This window comes from Melozone crissalis, unplaced genomic scaffold (genome assembly GCF_028551555.1).
Source record: "Melozone crissalis strain CALT ecotype California unplaced genomic scaffold, PUWL_Pcris_2 ptg000014l_1, whole genome shotgun sequence".
NCBI lineage: Eukaryota > Metazoa > Chordata > Aves > Passeriformes > Passerellidae > Melozone > Melozone crissalis.
The window spans coordinates 15,867,658-15,887,553 of record NW_026535792.1 but is presented as its reverse complement, the minus strand read 5'-3'; the positions used below and the strand labels follow the sequence as shown (position 1 = coordinate 15,887,553).

Genomic DNA, 19,896 nt, shown 5'->3' with positions numbered 1-19,896 from the left:
AGCACTTCCCTGCACACCTGAGCATCCCTGCTCTGCTCACAGCTGGGGCACCTTGGCTGTGTGAGGTCAAACCTGCACACACAGAGCAGCACCTGGGCCAGCCAGGGCTCCAGGAGAGGGATGAGTCCTGTGCTCAGCACAGCACAGGGATGGAAGGGGCACCATGGGCTTGGGTGCCTGTGGGTGCTGCTCCTGGGCTCAGCCCTGGCAGCTCAGGATCAGTTTGCATTGGAAATGTGCCACTGCACTTGCTGATAGGAAGGAGCCTGGCATCAACAGCTCCACTGCACTGAAAACATCTGACTTTGTCTGGTCTGGGAAACTAAATGGACTCAGCATAGAGTCCAGTGACCATTTGGACGAATTTCATAACACAGGCACTCCCCCCAAACACCATGACTTGTTTGTGTCACAAATTCTGTTTCTCAAAAGAACAAACAAACAAACCCCATCAAACAAAAAACCACATGCACACCCCCCCATACGAAACCCAAAATTGGGTTTGTATTTCCTTGCCTAAAAAAACCTGCATTTCTGGGAATGACACTAACCCAATCAAGTTGCATTAAACCAACTGTTACTACTGGAAGCAAATCAAGTACCAATTTAGTTTCAAAGCAGTTTGGTTTGCTTTAGTCTGTCAAGAGTCAGCCCTTGGATGTTGTTTTTAGTTCTCTTTTTCCCACTCCCTGGAAGTGCAGCGAAAAGCCAAACCAGAAACCTGCAGCCACATCTTTTTGTTTTCAAGCCAAGAAAGATCAGTCCAGCTGCTCTTTAGAATAGTGTAGAAAAAAAAATGTACCTTTTAGAACATGCCAGAATTAATGTTTTTAGGTCTATTCAGGTCATCTCTGAGTATATTTGAGTTTATCACACATGAACCCAACTTTTGCAGCCTATTGATGAATTTTGAGGGAAGAACAGAAGTTCATTTGAACCCAATAGCAAATTTTATTTGGACAGAGCTGGAAATTCACTCAGGCTTTTAACAGCAGCAGAATAACACAAATCCTTGAGACACCCTGAGTACAAGGTGTGTGTCAGTTCAGGGCAATTTTAGTCACCAGTGTCTGTCACCACCTGTCAGAAGAACAAAACTCACTACATTTTAATTTTCATCCACCATAGGTGCTGCCCATCTTACTTGGAGCTTAACTCTTGCTTGAGTTTCTGATCATACTCTTAGATTAATGTAACTTTGAGATTGTCTTTCAGCCATTAGCCTTCAACATTAAGACTCTTCCTCAAGCTATCAGTTTTAATTTTCTTCAGATCCTGGGCCTAATGGATTCTGGAATTAAAGGCCTTTAGAAATCTTAAAAGCATCCTCTAGTTTTCTAGAGAACGTAATGTCAATGAAAATACAAAAGATTCACAACACTACAATAAGGATGGGAGAAAGTACAGAGAAAAGTCTCATAAGAAATTGTTGGCATCTCTTGAAGCTCAGGATTTCAATGCATCTTCCCAATTATGACTCTGTAAGGCCCATAAATATGATGTTTCTAGCTAGAAAGGAGAGTGAGAAGTTCTTTAGACCAATTCTGTTTTTCACATAATTAGCAGTACAGAACCAAAAGAAACCTAACTAGACTGGTACTAAATCCAGTTATTAGGCAAATCAAAACAGGCATCTGGAACCAAAGATTTCATTCTAAGAACCAACTGAATCACAAATATATTTGTGGGAAATATCTGCCTTGTCACTCCTGGAAAGTATTATGGGCAACCTTCCAGACAAAATGCAATAAATTTATATGAATTTATGGCTTTACTGTGTATCTTAAAGTACATAACAATTAGCCCACTGATGTGAAATTTATTGCTCTTCTCTTGGACAGTGTTATGCTTTGTAATTCTGCTTTTGGAAACAAACAACCCAGCTATCTGGAATGCAAATTTATTAGCAGTTGCAGCATATAATCCTGGTGATGTACACAGGATAAACTCCACTCTAAAAACACTAAAATTCTTGAATTCTCATCTGTCTTGTACTTCAGAGGCAAGTTATCTCACAGAGGTATGGGGACACAACAGCTGCACTGCTTTTGGCTGGCAGAGTCTTTCCTGATCACCAGGAGCCCAAAATGCAAGATTTAACCACCTTATTCCAGCAGGCAGAGTACTGACAGCCATTATTTAATGTATGTCTGGTGCATTTAACCAGGTCACCCTGCTTCCCTCAGCAGGTGATGGAATGCACTTACTGCAAATTACAGGCCAGCTTTCTGCCACCAAGTACTGATGGTGAGAGACTGGGTCCAAGCTGGGAGCAAGCAGGCCCAGCCCAGGCAGTCCTGGGGAGCACTTGGAGCCAAGCCCAGCCAGTGCAGCCCTGACAGCTGGGGCAGATTCCCTGCAGCAGAGTGTGAGAGTGAACACACCACAGAGACACACACACACACAGAGCCAGGGATCCCCTGCAGGAGAGTGTGACAGTGAACACACCACAGGGACACACACACACACAGAGCCAGGGATCCCCTGCAGGAGAGTGTGACAGTGAACACACCACAGGGACACACACAGAGAGCCAGGGATCCCCTGCAGGAGAGTGTGACAGTGAACACACCACAGGGACACACACAGAGAGTCAGGGATACCCTGCAGGAGAGTGTGCCTTCCCCTCAGCTCTGAGTCTGGACACACCCATGGCCAGCAGATGTTTGGAGCCTGCCCAGTCTGACCACTGCAAACTGAACAGACAAGGCAACAGTTCTTCCCAGAGGAGCTGGAAAAGGGATAGGAAGCAAGGGCTCTTTTTTACAAGAAGTAATTGATTCCTTAGTTATTTTGTATGGAATACAAAAAGGATCAGTGAAGTATGCAAGAGAAGTACTTTCTGAAAATGTTAAAAAGCATTTGATCTGTACAGGCATGCAGAATTCCTTCAGAATGAAGATATTTGCTTATTCATATAAATACCTTTAAAATGCATTCAGCTACTGGTAATAAAATAAACCACACATGGAAAGTAGAAATGTCCAATTTATCTTTTTCCCCTTTCAAGAACACCTAACATCACCACATCCCTGCCCAGCCCTCATCTTTTTCAAACTCTCAAGAACAGAGGGGACTGATATTCTTGTCACATGAGGAAATGCAGAGCATCACAAGCTACTGAATAAATTTCAAAGAAGATGCAGGAACACCCACCCATGCACTCCCTTTGATTTAGAGGGCAGAACTGTCAGCTTGTGCTCTTCCACTGATAGCATCAGCATCAATATAAACTTAAAATCAACTTCTCAATTGCTAAAGGCTCACAAAGTTCACTATTCACTAAGAAATTAATCTTATTGTGATTGAAAACTGTGAGCCTAGAAGCAGCTTTTGCTGTGGGACACTAATTTGGTGCTACTGCTAACACACTAAGAAATCCATGTTGTGAAGCCATGAGGATGGTACTCTGGGATTCAGATATAAAACTCACCTCAGTATTCCCTCAGGTTTCTGCAACGCACTTTGAACCACAGCCCTAAAGACACGTGGTAAAACTGCAGCCCCAGAAGAACACGAGCAAGAGAGGCCCAGAGCAGTGAGAACAGTGATATCTTACAGGCAGATAAAATATGCAGCATGGTTCAAACAGAAGCGTTAATGCTCTGACGCTGTCTCAGCTGCTTGGACTTTGGTGCCTCAATGCCACAGCAGGGGCTGCCTTCATAGGACCAGAGCATGGCTGCTGGACCCCAGTCCTTCCTTTATGGAGGAGGAAAAGAATGAGGAGAGAGGAAAAAAGCCATAGTGGTAAGACAGTGATAAGGGAAAGCAAACTGATGCATTCAGCAGCACCTGGATCCCTGCCTGGGAGCTGGTCCTCCTCAAGTGTCCCCAGGAATCCCAGAGGTTCTGCCCCAGCAAGCTCCTGCTGCCACTGACAACAGGCAGAAAGTTCAGGGCAGGGACTGGCCCAGAGAGGGACCTGCCCTCAGCTTCTCCAACAATTCCACCGTAAACTTGGAGTAACTGTTCTACCCAACACTTACCAAATCATAGCAAAATGGGAAGAAACAAATAGCATATACAAACCTCTCATGTGTTTTCAATTAAAAGTCATGCATGTTAATTCCTAGGCTTCTCTTTCAATATACAGCCACAGTTGTTCAACTGCAGTCAGGGAGATGATGGAGAAAAGTTATTCTCATTTAAAATGCCTGGCACTTACTTCAAATCAGACTTCAGTGGCTTTTGCCAGTGTATTAAATAATTATAACAAATATCTATTAAAGGACATACAATAATTTTCTGTGAACACTTCTATCACAGTGTCTGCTGGAGAAATGTACAATGGACGCTTATGCAACAACCTCTGCTACCCTAGAGCTCAGCACAGGCAGTATATAAAACACACATCTTAAAAAGCTTTGTTTAGTAACTATTTTCTTCAAAACAGAAGATCATAAAGAAAACAGGAGACCCCAACCACATTGCCCCACAAAATACCCTTTGTCCTTCAGTATTCAGTGGCACCACAGAGGCAGAAAAGCTTTGGCCACTGTGTGACCCAAGGCCATCCTGGCACCCTCCTCAGCTCTACTGCAGCTGTATCTTATTTAGTGCTTCAAGTCCCATGACCCATATCCAATAAGGAGGTTCTGCCTAATACACTGAGCAGATAAAAGGATGCTTTTCAAGCAAAGGTTATGCAACAGATCCATACTGCAATGCAAGCCCCAGAACAGTAAACAAATGTCAAGATATAAATAAAACACACTTTTGCTCTTCAACCTGTAACACGTACCAGTCACCTGCTTGTAACAGAACCATGTCTGTTACAGCTGCAAACAGACTTTTGTTAAGATTTATCAATTCATCTTTATTAAAAATAAAAAAAAAACCAAACCAAACTACTTTACCAGTATATTCATTAACCATTTTTAGGATATAGGAAATGCAAAAACATGTTAAAAACAGATGAGAGCAAAGAAGCTACATCTGTATTAGTTTTCTGGATTAAGATCATTAAGAGCTCGTGAAACAGCTCTGGTAATTTTCAGAAATAATTTGTGTGTCACCATTGCCCTAACCCCTCCAAACCAACCACTGTCTGCTAAACAATCTATCAAACTCAGCTGAAGACTCCCCAGCACTTTCAATACAATTTAAATAAGCTACTGAAAACATACTTCCTAACTAAACACAAAGCCCAAGACAACATAGGAAAGAGATGCTAGTATCTGGATCAGTATTCAAGTTTCTGACCTTTGATGTGGCATGCTGTTGATAAAAATCCTGCCACTCTCCAATAGAAAGAAAAACCTCAAGTGTTTTAAGTGTCAGTTTTTGAGGTTTTTTTAGATATATATGAAAATGTTCCAAAAATAAAATTAATTGCTTTTGAAATCTTATTTGAATCAGAAATCTAAAAATCCAAATCCATACAAATTTTCCAATAAACCAAGAATATCTGCAAGGTATTAAAATGATACTGGCATCAGGTGAGAGATTTACTGCACCTGTCACTGTAAAAACAAGCACTAGAAATGAGACAATCTGCTGCAAAGACCAATACAGGATTTAAAGGGGCAATATCTTGTGAGCCCTCATTTCTCATCTTCATAGCTCCAAAACACCAGTCCTTGTAAAACATTCTCTTGTATAATTCTCACTCTCAACACACACTTTTAAAGCAATGTTGACAATTGACATGTTATGAACTGCAGAGCTCACAACACTTCAACAGTGCAGGGTAGAAAGCTCTCAGATGGTCCCAGGCATCTGCTCTCAGTGAGAGCTGACAAAATCCACTGCAAACTCCACTGCAGCCCAAGATGGGAAAGGACAACCAGAATCCTCTGGTTTTTAAATGAACAGAAATGAAACCCAGAAATGCACACAAGAGAGCTAGCCCATACTTTAGTTATTCACATGCTATTTAGAGACACATTAGGTGATTTAGAATGTGGTTTTTAAAGTGAAATAACCCCTGCTCCAAAGCACTTAATCTAATCTGAGGCATTGTTTGCAGTAATAAATCACACTCTTTTAAACAAGTGTACATTATATACCTTATCAACAGAAGCTGCTTTAATGGACCTACCACACTGATGCTGAACGGAGAGAAACTGCAGGACAGACAGCATGAGAAACAGGGAGGGCTTCAGGATAGGAAAATTTGTCTTGAATGGAAGATGAACAAGGTTTTGACAAGATATTCCATTAACAAGTAATTTCAAGAGGCAGTAATATTGGAAACCCTCTTCTACAGAGCACAGAACAGAGAGAAGTCCAAAGGAAGTGTGATGCCACTCAGCAGTAGCATCAGGCAGCATCCAAAGGGCAAAAACACAGGCAGGCCAAACCAGAGCTCACCCTCAACCAAGAGCAGAATCTCTCGCAATGTGATGGGACGGAGGCAACCCCTGGGATTAGATCAGTTCAGGCATCCCCACACTTTATTTACATTTCACCTCTGCCCTGCCCACTGCTGCAGGCAGAGCACACAGCTGCAGGGCAGAACCATTTTCTCCTGCTATTAACAAGAACGTGCCTCGTTTCAAAATCCCAAGGAATGCTGTACTCCAGTGTGCTATGTAACTGTAGCATCACATTTCACTCATCTAAGGAGTCAACCCATTCATTTCCCATTAAATTAATATGCCTCCCTTTGTTCTGGAAAAACATGATGAGCCATAAAAACGAAACACACAGACACATTTTTCCCATCTCTGCTTTCAGAGGCCACAGCTAAGTGAAAGAAAAAATTGCTTTCCTGTGTCCAGGGCAATAGTTTTCCTCTCTGGATTAGCACTCAGGATTTCCACAGTTTGTGCTGGGCTTTGTGACTAGTTGCCACTGCCCAGGTACAGCTGTACAAACTGCACTCTGCAATGCAGCACAAAATTAACTATTTAACTTAAACCCAAATCCATTCTCCCTACTTACTGAAAACCCAGCAGCTGACAAAGTATGGATCTGGCATTGGCTCACATGCAATAAAATTTGCTGCAAGTATCTAAAAATACACTTCCTGGCTGGCAGCCCAAGGAACCAATCAATGAAAGTTCAAGAGGTGTGTTTCACAGTCCAGATGTTCTCAAACTCTGCTCCACTGGCAGCTTACAGAGATGGCTGGTCACATCATGCTGACTTTTCTCCCCTTTGTTGTACCAGCTTGTGTCCAGAAGATGAAAAGCACATTTGAAATTCTTTAAATATTTCTCCTTAAACATCTCCTTTTGCTACAATTTTTGCTACAGTTAGCATAAAAATATCACAGCAAATCAATGGGATAAGAGGCTATCCCAAAGACAACTTGGTGGAAAGTACAAATCAAACTCAAAGCTCTGCAGCAGAATGAACTTAATGAGAACTCTGAAGGCAGAAAAATTACAGGATCCACATGTGCACACACAAATTATAGATAATGACAAGAAGTCCACCTGGCTGAAATGCTTTTCTTAACCCCACCTACTCACTTTGTCAGCAGACACAGTGTTGAAATTTGTGAAAACTGGAGAAGGGAAAGAGAGCTTACCTGCATATTTAAGGATAAAACTTAGTAGGATTTTCTAAGTAAATAAATTGTAATTGTGAACAGTGTTACTAGATCTAATTTCATTAAAAACCCATGCCTGAATGATTTCCTCTAACACTTCAGTTGTATAATATATAACAATCAGTTATAAATTATTATATAAATGCAAAACTATATCTCAGAAAAAAGATGAAAACTAATTTAAATATGCTCATCCATGCACCAAAACAAACACAAAACAATCAGAACTGACAAAAATCTAAGCTTGAAAACACTGCAATACTCCTTGCACAGGGGATACACAAACTCTAGCTTTGGACATACAAATGTTGTCATCCATCCTTTCATCTGGATTTTAAATCAGCCATTAGCAACTTGAACACCTTTGACACCACACACAACAGGCACAAGGGAAGCAGCCTGGTCCAGCATGTAGGTCCAGTAGCTGCTGCTGCTACATAGAGACCTGCCTTTGCTGGAATAGCAAGAATGCTCACAGTTCACTCCTTAGAGGGAAAAATGAATGGAATATTTAGCTTGATGCAAGGAAAAATCGTTAGAAATTACATATCATGCAGCTCCATTGCCCTTAGCAGAGAAATAGAAAAACAGGTCATGTATGGCACCTTTTATACACCATTTTTTATTTTGATTTTGGCTATCAAGTCTTTTGTCTCTCCCTTCCTTGCAAAGGCACACAAATCTGTGAGCACACCCAGAGCAGCCTCTGAGGCTCTTCTGCTGCATTTTCCAGGGAGCAGCCCAAATCTTGCCAAGTCAGAAGAGTCACCGATCCATCATTGCTGCTAGCATGTTACAGAGCAGAGCACTAAAGCAAAATTCTAATATTCAGTGCTTTTCCATGAAAAAAGTGCTCTGCAACTTAACTCTGCTCCATCTTTCCTCCCCTGAACAGAACTTTTGCCCTTGGTTTTATGTCTCTGCTTCAGACACAGGGCTGCTTGATGATAGCAGAACATGCATTACATTCTGGGATTTCTTCAATCCTAAATAACCCAGACAAACTCCTTGCTTGTAGTAAAACAATTGCATGCACTACAATTTCTCCTTGAACACCACAATTCCAACTCTTGCCCACTAGGTCACTGAATTTTAAGTAACCATCTTTAATGTAAGCCACAGCACTCCAGCCAGGTACTCAATTTCTGGTGTGAACAAGAATTTATTTTCACCTGGAGGTTCGTGTGTCTGCAGCACAGGTCAACAGCTTCATGCACTACACAAACCTTTCAGCCAATATTCTGCTGGCAGATTCCCTTACAGACAGGCTTCTAAATCAACCCAACTCAAAACTATTGCTGTGGCTAAATATGGGGCTCAGGTGAGCAGGGGAGAAGTGATTTCCTTGGCTCACCATCAGTCTGGTTGTCTGAGGGGTTACTGAGATCACGGATGCTGCCGCCTCGGTCTCTATTTTTCATGTCTTTTGGCAGATATATAGAGCAAGACAGATTCCTTTATGTATGATAAATGCTACAATCACTGCCATCTCCTTAGGGAAGGCAGAGTGCTGATCACAGCTCAAATGGCTATTCAGCTCATATGGAAAATACAACTTCCCTACTGCAAGGCAGGCTGATCTTCTGCAGGCTAAACAGTTACTGATAGAGAATGTGTTTTGATTACCTGACTACACTGCACTTTATAAAGTAAAAACCATTACTTTGGGTGGGTTTGATCACTTTTGTTGTCCTTTAATGCAGTAATTTTATCACCTTACTGCTTTTCTTTTAAACTCCATCTTGGGACAAAGAAAGTAAGACAAAACCCAGAAGAGAAAGGTCTGGTCACCATCAGCTGCTCCCCAGCCTGTACAACACAGAGCTCTGTAGCACTGGGGATTCTCCCAAGCTGACAGTCACCTCCAAGCATAAGCTTACAGAAATGAGTGCCCAAGGAACCTGCAAACTTGCTTGAGCTCATATTCTGACATACTCATAAAAATTACCAGCTACTGACACTGCAGTCAATAATTTCATATTACACCTTGGGATCGTTAAGGATTAAAAAGCCTAAGTAAATATTCATACAGCAGATTCATACTCTCTCTCCTCTAGATAAATAAAATAAGGTGTGGTGTGTGACACAAAGACATGGCATTTCTCTCATAAATCCTACTTGCCTGTAATCATACTCTTGTTCTCATTCACTTCCCTTTCTGCCCAACAGCAGGTCAGAAAGCTTCCAAACTGTTTATTCTTCTGGGCATTTTCTGTTCGGTTTGGTTTTTAATACTGTCTATGTTTAAACAGTCTATATGGTCCCATTGCTGCAAACACCCATACAAAATTAAATTCCATAAACAAAAAATCTCTTCAACGCCTTCAGAACTGCAGGCATGATAGAGTCAGTGAGACTGCACAGCAGAAGAGGCAGTCTGCCATCCCAGAAGCTTTTACTGAACTCTGTTCTATTTAGTTCTCACATCAGCTGGATAACAAATGATTTAAAATACAAATATTCTATATCATATACTTCAAATCTAGGCTCTGAATGCAAACAGTACCATTATCTGCTTAACAAAGACCAATTATTCACTGAATAATCAAGCTACTGTGCAAGTTCTGAATACCTGTAATATGTTATTTGATAATATGGTGCCTTCTGACCTAGACAGTGCTGCCTACAGTATATAATTAAAGGTTTCAGATACATTTTGCTTCTCTTCTGCCAAACGTTGTTCATGCAGTATGCCTTATATACTCAGTGAAACAAAGAGAAAAACAGCCTTTTTCAGACTGAAGTGCTTTGCTAAACCATTTAAACACAACCAGTAAAAGCCCCAAGATCAGATGCCCATCTAGGGAAGGAAAGTACCACTGCTATCAGTTTTTCTTGCAATATCGAATCCTCCATTTTATAACTTCATATCTTGAACACTGGCCTTCCCTTCTTTCTACCTTTTTGCTAGGAAACAACACTTGGCATTGCCTTATGATAGCATTATAACCAAGATAAGTATTTAATTTCATTAGATATCATCAGCAGAGAAAGCTCTTGCCCCACACAGCCACCAACAGAGAGGGCATGTTTAAAAGTGATTTTTAAAGCTTGTGAAATACACAGGCACTAGGGTATAAAGTCCCCCCTCTCTTGACAAAATGCACTGTGCAAACCTGTATTTCCCAGTCAATTTGCCCCATGGACCTTAATCCTTATCTGGAGGCATGAAGCAGAAGAAAGTTGGCTGACTTCACTGCACACTCAGCCCATGAAATCTCTCCATCAAGGCAGCCCGTGGAAGCCAAGAGTGTACAGTGCTCTTAGCTGAGACTGTGGAACCTTTCTCTCTCACCAGAGATGCATTTACTTCATTTAACCCAGCAAACATCAGTCACATCCCAGCAGTTGTCTGGGCACTCACAGACCTGGCTGCATTTGCAAATGCTTCAAACAAATAACCAATTAGTCTTTGCTTGCTAGTTCCTATACCCTGTGCTTCCAGACTTGGGCCTTGGCAGGCTACCAGCTACTTGGGCTGCAGTCCTTTCCCCCTCAAAAAGGGAAATCATCTTATACTGAAAGAAGTTCTTCAAAAGCAACAAGCCTATCTATGCTTCAGAATGAAGTATTGCAGTCAGATTGGGTAAAATATCCAACTGCTAATGGAAAAAATTCCAAGTTTCTTTCCATCACTCCCAAATTTCAGAAAAGCACAAGGGAGCTGCTGCTGAGCATTTTTAATCAAAAGAGAATGTAATTAAAAAATAAACCAAACATCACCCTTACAACTGGACAGTCCATAGCTCGAGATTCAAAGGGCTGTAACAATCCCTGAGCTCCTATTCCTTGGGCTCTGGAGGGAACCCTTTGCCTGGCACTCCAGCCTTCCCAGCATTTCAAAGAATACCTTCATTTACACATCAAACTGCTGCCTTCTGGCAGGATATGAAGCCTGGGTACCAGCCTAAAAGCAGCACTGTTATAGTTAACTGTTATAGTCTCCCCCTCAGCTAGAACCATGGCTCTTTACCTGCTCAACAGTTACTTCTTTTTCTATAGCAGAATAATAGGTGCAGGAAGATGGCCAGTACCATTAAACTCACACTCTTCAGAATCTTTAACTAAATATAATCTTTTTCAAATGTCAGTCTCAGGAGTCACTATAGTGACTATTCTGACTTCTAAAGCAGAGAGAAACTGCCTTACCAGTTACTTCTATCTCATGAGAAGCAGCCTACTAAAGGAATTCTTTCTCATTTTCACATTAAAAAACAATAGCAGGGAGACAAGTTTGGTGAATATGTCCATGAATCTCACTCAGCATGTAACATTTAGATTCATCAGAGATTTATCCCACAACGAACTTTGAAATAAAATATATTTCAGGAAACTTCAATACAAGTCATATGACACGATGCATTTAAAAACCCCAACTACTACTCAGGAAGTACTCTCCAATGCTCTGAGCTAAAGAACTGGGGCTAAAAGAAAAGCTTGGAATTTTTCTGTGCTAGCCCTACTTTTTTTTTCCTTCTTCTTTTGAACTGGAAAAGAATTCTGCAGGGCACAAGTCATTCAGCAAGGCAGTGCAAGGTGCAGCTCAGCAGGGATGGAGCAGAGCTGGCTGCCCCAGTGCTGCTCCAGCAGGGGCTTGGCTGCAGATCAGCAGCAGAGAGGCCACAGCTCTGTCCCAGACTCCAACAGAAGCCATGAAATATTTCCTCTCCCCAAATCTACCCCAAATTCCCACCGTCAGCCTGGTTTCACTGCTGTGTACTGAGGGTTGAATTCCCATTTTAAAATACTTGGAAGACATATTAATGCAGAGAATATCTGCTCAAAAACACTTCCTTTGGAGTAAATCTCAAACTTCAGATTTTTTTTTTTTGAAACTTAAAATGAACTTTTCCCATTGCATGATGCAGTACTGAACAAAAGTTTTTCAGAAAGCTCTCTATAGTCCTTTAAATAGGCTCTTGCAGGAAAAAAGGCAAAAAATCTCAATACTTACAATATTTAAAAACTTGACTGCACTTCTATTCAAAACAAAATGAAAACTTTAAAGAATACAGTGAAGAAACTCCAGCCACTGTCCTCCACAAAGAAAAAACTCTTCTTTTCCAGTCCACAAGCACTTTCATATCACAGTGGAATCACTGCAGCAGTACTATGTAATAAATATGCATGTAATAATCAAAAGTGAGGATCCCTGATCTAAACAGCAAGGAAGATAGTAATTTATCTGAAACATTCTTTTGACCTATTTTCTACTTGTGCAGCCACCTGTTCCAATTTAAAAAAATACAGGCTTTTCCACGGGGCTACATGAAAAACTTACATGATAGAAAATGTACAAAATTAACCCTCCTAACTGTAAAATAAATTGAATTAAAAAACTACTTTCACAGCTACTCTTGTCTGCAGATAAGGTATGAAAATATTACAGCATAAACATCACCTAATTGGTTTTTTCAGTGGTACTCCTTTAGATAACTAGAGTAAAGCTAGGTTATTACTATTTCAAAGTTTGCAATGTGAAATGTGATAACAAAAATGTACATGTGCTTATGGTGCCAAAGACAGTAAAACTTCTCTTTACCAGTGCTGATCCTTGATATGCAGGTAAACAAGAAATACCTGGGCATACCCAAAATGCACAGACCTGAATTAACATCTGCTATGCATTTCAAGAGACTATGTGACAAGCTTGGGCTAGGATGCAAAAATGCTAATGGAATTTTTATACAGTATTATCTCTATAACTAAAGGGCTCCTAAGCACCTATCACCATTCACTATATTCTCATTAAAATGTATTTAGACTGCAAATCCTCTGGGACAGGACTTGTCTTTTATCTGTACTTGAAGAGTCTACTGCTTACAATGAGGATCCCAGCCTTATTTGCTTTAAATACTAGCACAGCACAAGTTGGGGTTTATTTAATGTAGAAGACTGGAAAAATTCAGAAAGAGCCCTTTGTGTTCATTCTGTGCTTAATTCACATTTACAGCTCAGTAGAAACACTTCAGCTGTCACTCTAGTAACAGTTTCTCCTACCTAAGAAATTCAAGATGGGGCCAAATTTGCCTGCATAATGATTTCACAGTAAGTGGCAACCAGATGGACAGCACACTGCCATATGCTCCCCTTTGCTCAGAGGTGGAAAAGTGAGCAAACAGAACCACAAAAAAAGAACAGAGAGTAGGGAGAAAAATATCTCTGCAGTGTGCCCATTAATTCATGTACACAGCCCTTCCTGCCAGGAGCAAGCACCAACTCCCCTGCTCCTCACAGGTGAGGATGTGGATTTAGGGGAGCAGGGATCAGGGCACCCTGAGCAGCTGCTGTGCCCATGGGGAAGGGAAGCAGCACCTGCATGGCCCTGAGAAAGGAAGGGAACAAGGACTGTCCCCCACGGGCAGCCTCTCTGGAGCCTGCATTATGTAATGAAGCACCAAGAGCCCAGAGGCTCAGAACTTGTACCCACTCTGCAGCCTCCTCTCAAGTTTTTTTTTTTTTTTTAGCCCAGAGATAACATGCATCAAAAACTTTAAAGTAAACCTTGATGCTGCCCATGTCCTGCACTGCTCTTTAGTTGGAGGAGACAATCTGGCCATGTTAGAATGTCTCCAAGGAGTACCTGCCCTTTTGAGCTAGTTCTAAAAATAACACCTTTCCAAGTTAAACATATCTATTTAATTACACTACTGCCCCTGCTCCCAAAGTCCTCCTTCTTATGACTGAAAAAAAAAAAAAGAAAAAAAGAGAGCATTCAGATTTCTGGATGTAGCAGCTGGTAACAGAAGAAAAGCAACAAATATATGCAAGAAAAATCGTTCAGATTGGCTTTTTTTAATACACTTGTGCAATTAACTCGAGAACTTTGACCGTATCTCCCTTTCCTGTTAAAAACTGCTTTCAAAGTTGTCTACTTTTATCATTCCAGATAAAAATGCAATTATTTACTACATCTGGGTTGTAAAATGCAGGCAGCTATTATATACAGAGAAAAATTATGCACTGCTTGCTGAGACACACCACATGCCTCATGTTTACATCCTGTATGTTTGCTAACTTGAATTATTACAGACAGACAGGAGCTCTTTAGTTCACTCAAAGAAGAGCTTTGTTTACATTTGTACCATCAACTGAATTGACTGGTAGTCCAAATGGCTGCTTTTCTGTAAGAAATTATTTGATAAACTTGAACAAAAGCATTGAAGGAAGAACTATAAAATAATTCAACAGTTAAGGTCTCACTAACTTCAATAAAACTTGTATTTTGCTATTTTTATGCACGAATTTTCATTTTCTATTAGTGGAAAAACCTGGTAGGCACACTAAAATATCAGACACATAACACTTTCCACTACAAAGACTTTCACAACTTTTTTGAGAAGCTCTGACACTTGCCTGTCTGCAGGCAGCCTTTGAAGTTCCCTGGAACAGCAGGGATGATCTTTGTCTCACAGCAATCCATTCAAGCTAAACTGAACTGTTTTCCCATGCCTGCTTGCTTTTTAAATCAAGAATTGAAAAAGGTGGCCTCTCAGAAGCCAATCCAAATGGACACAAACTCCTGCACAAAGGGCTGGGCACCTGTACCTCTGACAGAACAGAGGCAGGTGTGCTGTGAGCATGGCAGGCTGCTGAGGCTAAAAAGCAGAGAGAGGCAGGACACAGAGCAAAAGGGAGGATGAAACAGGTCAGACTTCACCTGTTGTTCCCCTAACAAAGCACAGACCCAAAGGTCCTTTCCCCATTCATCCAGTAACAGCCTCATCAAATAAGGCAATTACCCGAATTAGAAATCACCACTGAAGGCTCAAATCCCATTTAGGGATTTTTTAAAGTCAACAAAGGAAGTTTATACCTCCATGTAGTGTAATTTTACAAAATCAAACCCAAACCAAACAAACACACAAAAGGAGCTAAGCCTCCCAATACCAAGAGGTTCCACATTAAAAACTAATTTGCAAGGAGGTTATTTGGGCTGAAAGTAAAGCTCTTGAAAACTCGGAAGCACCACGTTTAGAACAGCCTATTACTTCAGCTCCATTTGCATTAATCCTCCTCTCAACTACAAGATCACACACCACTCCTGCAAATCACTGAGCAGGGTGGCTCAGAACACAAAACTGTAGCTGCACAACCCTAAATCAGGTATTTGCTGATTTACAGATCTAACTCTGCAACCAATGGATTTGAACATTCATTTTCAAAGGTAGTTTTATTTGTGTGTAATGCTATAGGCACACAGGGTGCTTTACAGATGTAAGGAAAGATACAAAAAATGCCCCAAAGAAATCTTGGTTGAAACACATCAAAGCAATGCTGAACTCTAGAACATGATAAAATGCAAGTGAGACAGAGGAATAAACCAAGAAATAAGCTGATGTTGCATTTTATAATGCTTACTTGATAAACGTTATTGACAAGTATCATCAGAAAACCTCCACTGCTACTTGAATTTACAAGGTCTGACTTCACTCTATTCATGCAAACCCAGTGATTTCAATGGGATTACATGGAGGCAACAGGTTTCACTGGGACCTTTTAACAAAATTAAGAATTAAACCCTAATACACCAACTTGCCACACCAAATCCTCAGCCCAGCAAATGGGCGGGCTGAAACATGACAGACTGAGGTAACCCTGGTGCTGCTCACAACACACCAGCTACGAACTTGGAGGAAAAAAGGTTTCAATTTGTTGTCATCATATTTCAAAAGTCCCATACCTTCTCGGTGATTTCTCATGGGGAGCTCCTCACAGCACTGACTCCTTCTCCACAGCTCAGCCAACAAACTCCAACTCTCTCCTCACCCAGCTAACTCCAACTCCTGTGCAGCACTCTTCTCCTTATTGGACACAGCTGTGGCCTATTAAGGGCAGGCCTGTTCCTAATCTTTGGTGATTAGCACAGCTGCAGCTCCTCAGGTGTGAGACTGCCCTCTGCACTATTCTCTTACATTCTATCCCTCCACATCAATTCACCTTGGACAGAAACCTCTAGAGCCAAAGAATGAACAACAGCAAAGTTCTACCCCAGAGCAGTAAGAAGCCAACCTTTTACTATATTTTTACTCTTCTCTTGAAAATGGCATTTCACCAAGTATGCTCATATCCACCTACGTCAAAAATACTCCCAAAAGTTCAGAAATTTTTTACAAGTCAAAAAATCCAAAACTCCCCATTTTCCAGCATCACTGATTCCAGACTTATGCTCATATTACTGAACCTAACAAGAGTGTGGCAAATACCCTTCAGCAGCATACAGAATCAGTCTAGAACCAGTGAGGAGAGGAAAAGGAGGAATCAAACCTCAGTCCTCCTCTCATATACCAACTAGAAATGTAGATTCTTCACATGGCACTTATTAGACACTTTAGATGGTAACACATGCAGCAGAAAGGACTCCAGCTTGGTCTCCTATGTCAATATTGGTTCTGCAGTGCTCATAGGGATAAAGTATTTTTTCTGTTAGTTAATCCCATTGTCCAGGAAGCAGTTTAACTGAGCACTGCTGTAACTGAAGTAACACCTCGTTTGCTGCTCTGATAAAAGATGCAGTTTTGTCCTGTGTAACACAATTCAATTAATTCTTGTGCTATTGCCAGGTAATGCAACTAATTTACACGAATAGTGATGATGCAGGTAAATTTCAGTCGTGTCAGGATCTCGCAGGGCAGTGCAGTTTCTCCTCCCAATGTGGAACTGATCACATGCAGGAACACAGAAACCATGTGCTCCATCCTGCTAGAGATGTTGTGAGTCCTGTCCCCCCCATGATGCAACACCACTGCAGCCTCAGGCTCCGCAGTGAGCGCCCCCCAGGGACAAACAGCAAGCTGCAGGTTTGGGGAGCCACCACGGAACCCCCCTGGTGTAACAGCACTACAGCCCTGGGGGCTAGGAGAGCATAATGAGCTGTAAGCATCTTGTACAGGGCACCTTGAGAACTGTAATCACACTTACAGCCAACTAACCTTTGGGAACAGGCACAGCGAGAGGGGAGACAGCTACTGTTATGTTCTGCATTTATGCTGTCAGTCAAGATCTGAAAATACTTCAGCTGAGTAGCAGGCTTGCACTTGTACTCACACTGCAAGCATACGTAGCTCACATCTTAATTTTCTTACTGGCCTTTTCATAAACCAGTGCGAGTTCAGGTCTTTATCTCACCTACTGCTCCAGTTTTGTGGCTGAAATAGCAGATGTGTACTCTTGCTTCACATCTCTGCTGTCTTTAGCGGAATTACTACCCGATAACCACATCTCAATTTGTGTGCAACTTCCACCTCTTCTCACACTTCAGGCAAAAACAGCATCTTGCCCTAAACACTTTTGCATCAGGACAGAGCTGCAAAAACTCCACTTTGTTCAGAATCACAGAGGAATAATTGAGATGAGTACATGCATTGCTTTGGGAATGGCTCCTCACTCACACCATCCCCTCGCTGACTGTGGGCACACTCTGCCCAGCATTTAGGAACCACAACACGTTTGAAGCAGCACACACTTGCTTCTTATTCTGCATCCTCTGTAAATGAGAAGCATTCCTCCCCTTCTCTGCACAGAGTATTCTGCCTCACAAGACAGACATTGTTCTCAGCACCAAACATACATTTTACCATACAGGATACTGGGTGCACAATGCTAACTGCAGCATCTCCTTGCAAAGCACCTATGTGCTACTATTTTGTACAGTCTAATTTATAACCCCCACCTAACACGACTGTGGTAGCAAAAACCCTTTCACAAGTGTCCTGCAGGAACTCTCAGCATCTTCACAGGAGCTATCAAAAAATTATTATCAGTACTGTTTCATCTAATCCACGCTTGGTTAGCAATGTTATTACAGCATGTTAAAAGGACAGAGGCTGCTTACCCCTCTTTGTTCAAATTCCAGTAGTAGGTGTTGCAAAAATAGCAGGATTCCTAAGAGTCACATAGCAAAGCAGCAGTTTCTGACTATGTGCCTCAGAGAGGTGCCCTGTGTTCTGACAAATGAGCCTTCTCTGCTGATTGCATTCACAGCTGCAAATACCCCCACACCATTACACATTTTACTTCTTTTACACATAAAATCTTCTGCAGCTGTTACACCTGGTGTCAGGTGCATGCTCTAATGCAGAGCTTGTAGATCGGTTTGCTCTTAAACCTTCACGTAAGAACCAAGAAATTCTGGAGATACACTTAGCAGAGCCTTTTCCTAAGTTCAGCACACTAACAAGCTTTGAAACCATGCATGCTCACATACTACTATTTTAAAGAAAAGTTACTCTGACATGCTATCCCATTATAGCTCATCAGTCCCCACAATTTAGATTTCACCTCTACAAATCTAACAAAAAAGGCCTCTTAAGTTTATTACATTTTAAGGAAGGCAAACCGAAAATTCCCTAGTAAAGAGCACTCTAATTGGATTTCGACTCTAGAAAAGAAACTACTATTCCTTTTCTCGTTGGGACAGGCAATGATGCTATTCCAGGACAGGAGGTTTGCAAGAAGCAATGCAGCACCTTACATATACAGAGTACTCTTGCGTGAGGACACTGCTGAGGCACCACCGTTAGGTGGGTTTGCACACACACACACACAATAAAAACAACTTTCGCGCTCAGGCATTACCGTATGTTCGTATTCGGGATCCGCACATCCGAAGTTGTCCGGCCGGGCCCGTCGGGAGGCGCGCGGGCCGGGCCGCGATGCGTGAGGCGCCCCTCAGCGCCCAGAGCCCCTCGGCCCCGCCGGAACGCGGCTCCGGCCCCGCAGTACAGGCGGAGCGACCCCCGCACCACCCTGGCCCGGCCGCGGCTCGGCTGACCCCGCGTGAGGGGGCTCGGGCCCCGCCGCAGGCCGGCCCGGGGCACAGCGCCCTCGGGCCCCCGGCCCCACCGCCGGCAAGTTGGCGGGAGGCGGCGCCCGCCGCCAAACTTTGTCCGCCCGCCGCGGAGGGGCTCACCCGCCAGCGCGGCCCCCGCCGCCGCGGCGCGGGGAGCTCGCCGGGCCGCCCAGCCCGACCCCGGGGACGGCGGGGCGCGCGGCGGCCCCGGGAGGCTGAGGGACCGGGATCCCCGAGCCGCGCACGGCCGCGACGGGGCACGGCACGGACCCGCCGCCCGCGCTGGAGCGCGGTACGGTCCCGCGGCTCGGGCACGGCCGAGAACCCGCTGCCCGCGGCGGGGCACGGCGCTGACCGGGGCTCCCCGCTCGCGCCTCCGTCCCCGGGGCTCCCCTCACGTACCTGCTGCCCGCGGCACCCGCGCCGCCAGCGCCCGGCGCGCGCCCCGCGCGGGACCCGCGGCCGCGCGGGGAGGAACCCGGGGACCGCCCGCGCGCGATCCCGCGCGCGCCTCCCGCCGTTCCTGCCGGGTCGCCTTGGAAACGCGGAGCCGGCGCGCGGGGTCGGTCCGCGGGAGCGGAGGGGGCGCGCGCGCGTCCGCCGC

At 43.2% G+C, this 19,896-nt stretch overlaps 1 protein-coding gene across 2 annotated transcripts in view; it reads right to left on the bottom strand.

The window, feature by feature from the left end:
• TMEM266 (transmembrane protein 266) overlaps positions 1-19,749 on the bottom strand; it is an 82,155-nt gene extending 62,406 nt beyond the window's left edge. For both annotated transcript variants that reach the window (XM_054272909.1, XM_054272910.1), the window contains exon 1: positions 19,695-19,749. The gene's annotated coding sequence lies outside the window, so the exon portion shown is untranslated. The remainder of the gene's footprint in view (positions 1-19,694) is intronic.
• Between the last annotated feature and the right edge of the window lie 147 nt (positions 19,750-19,896).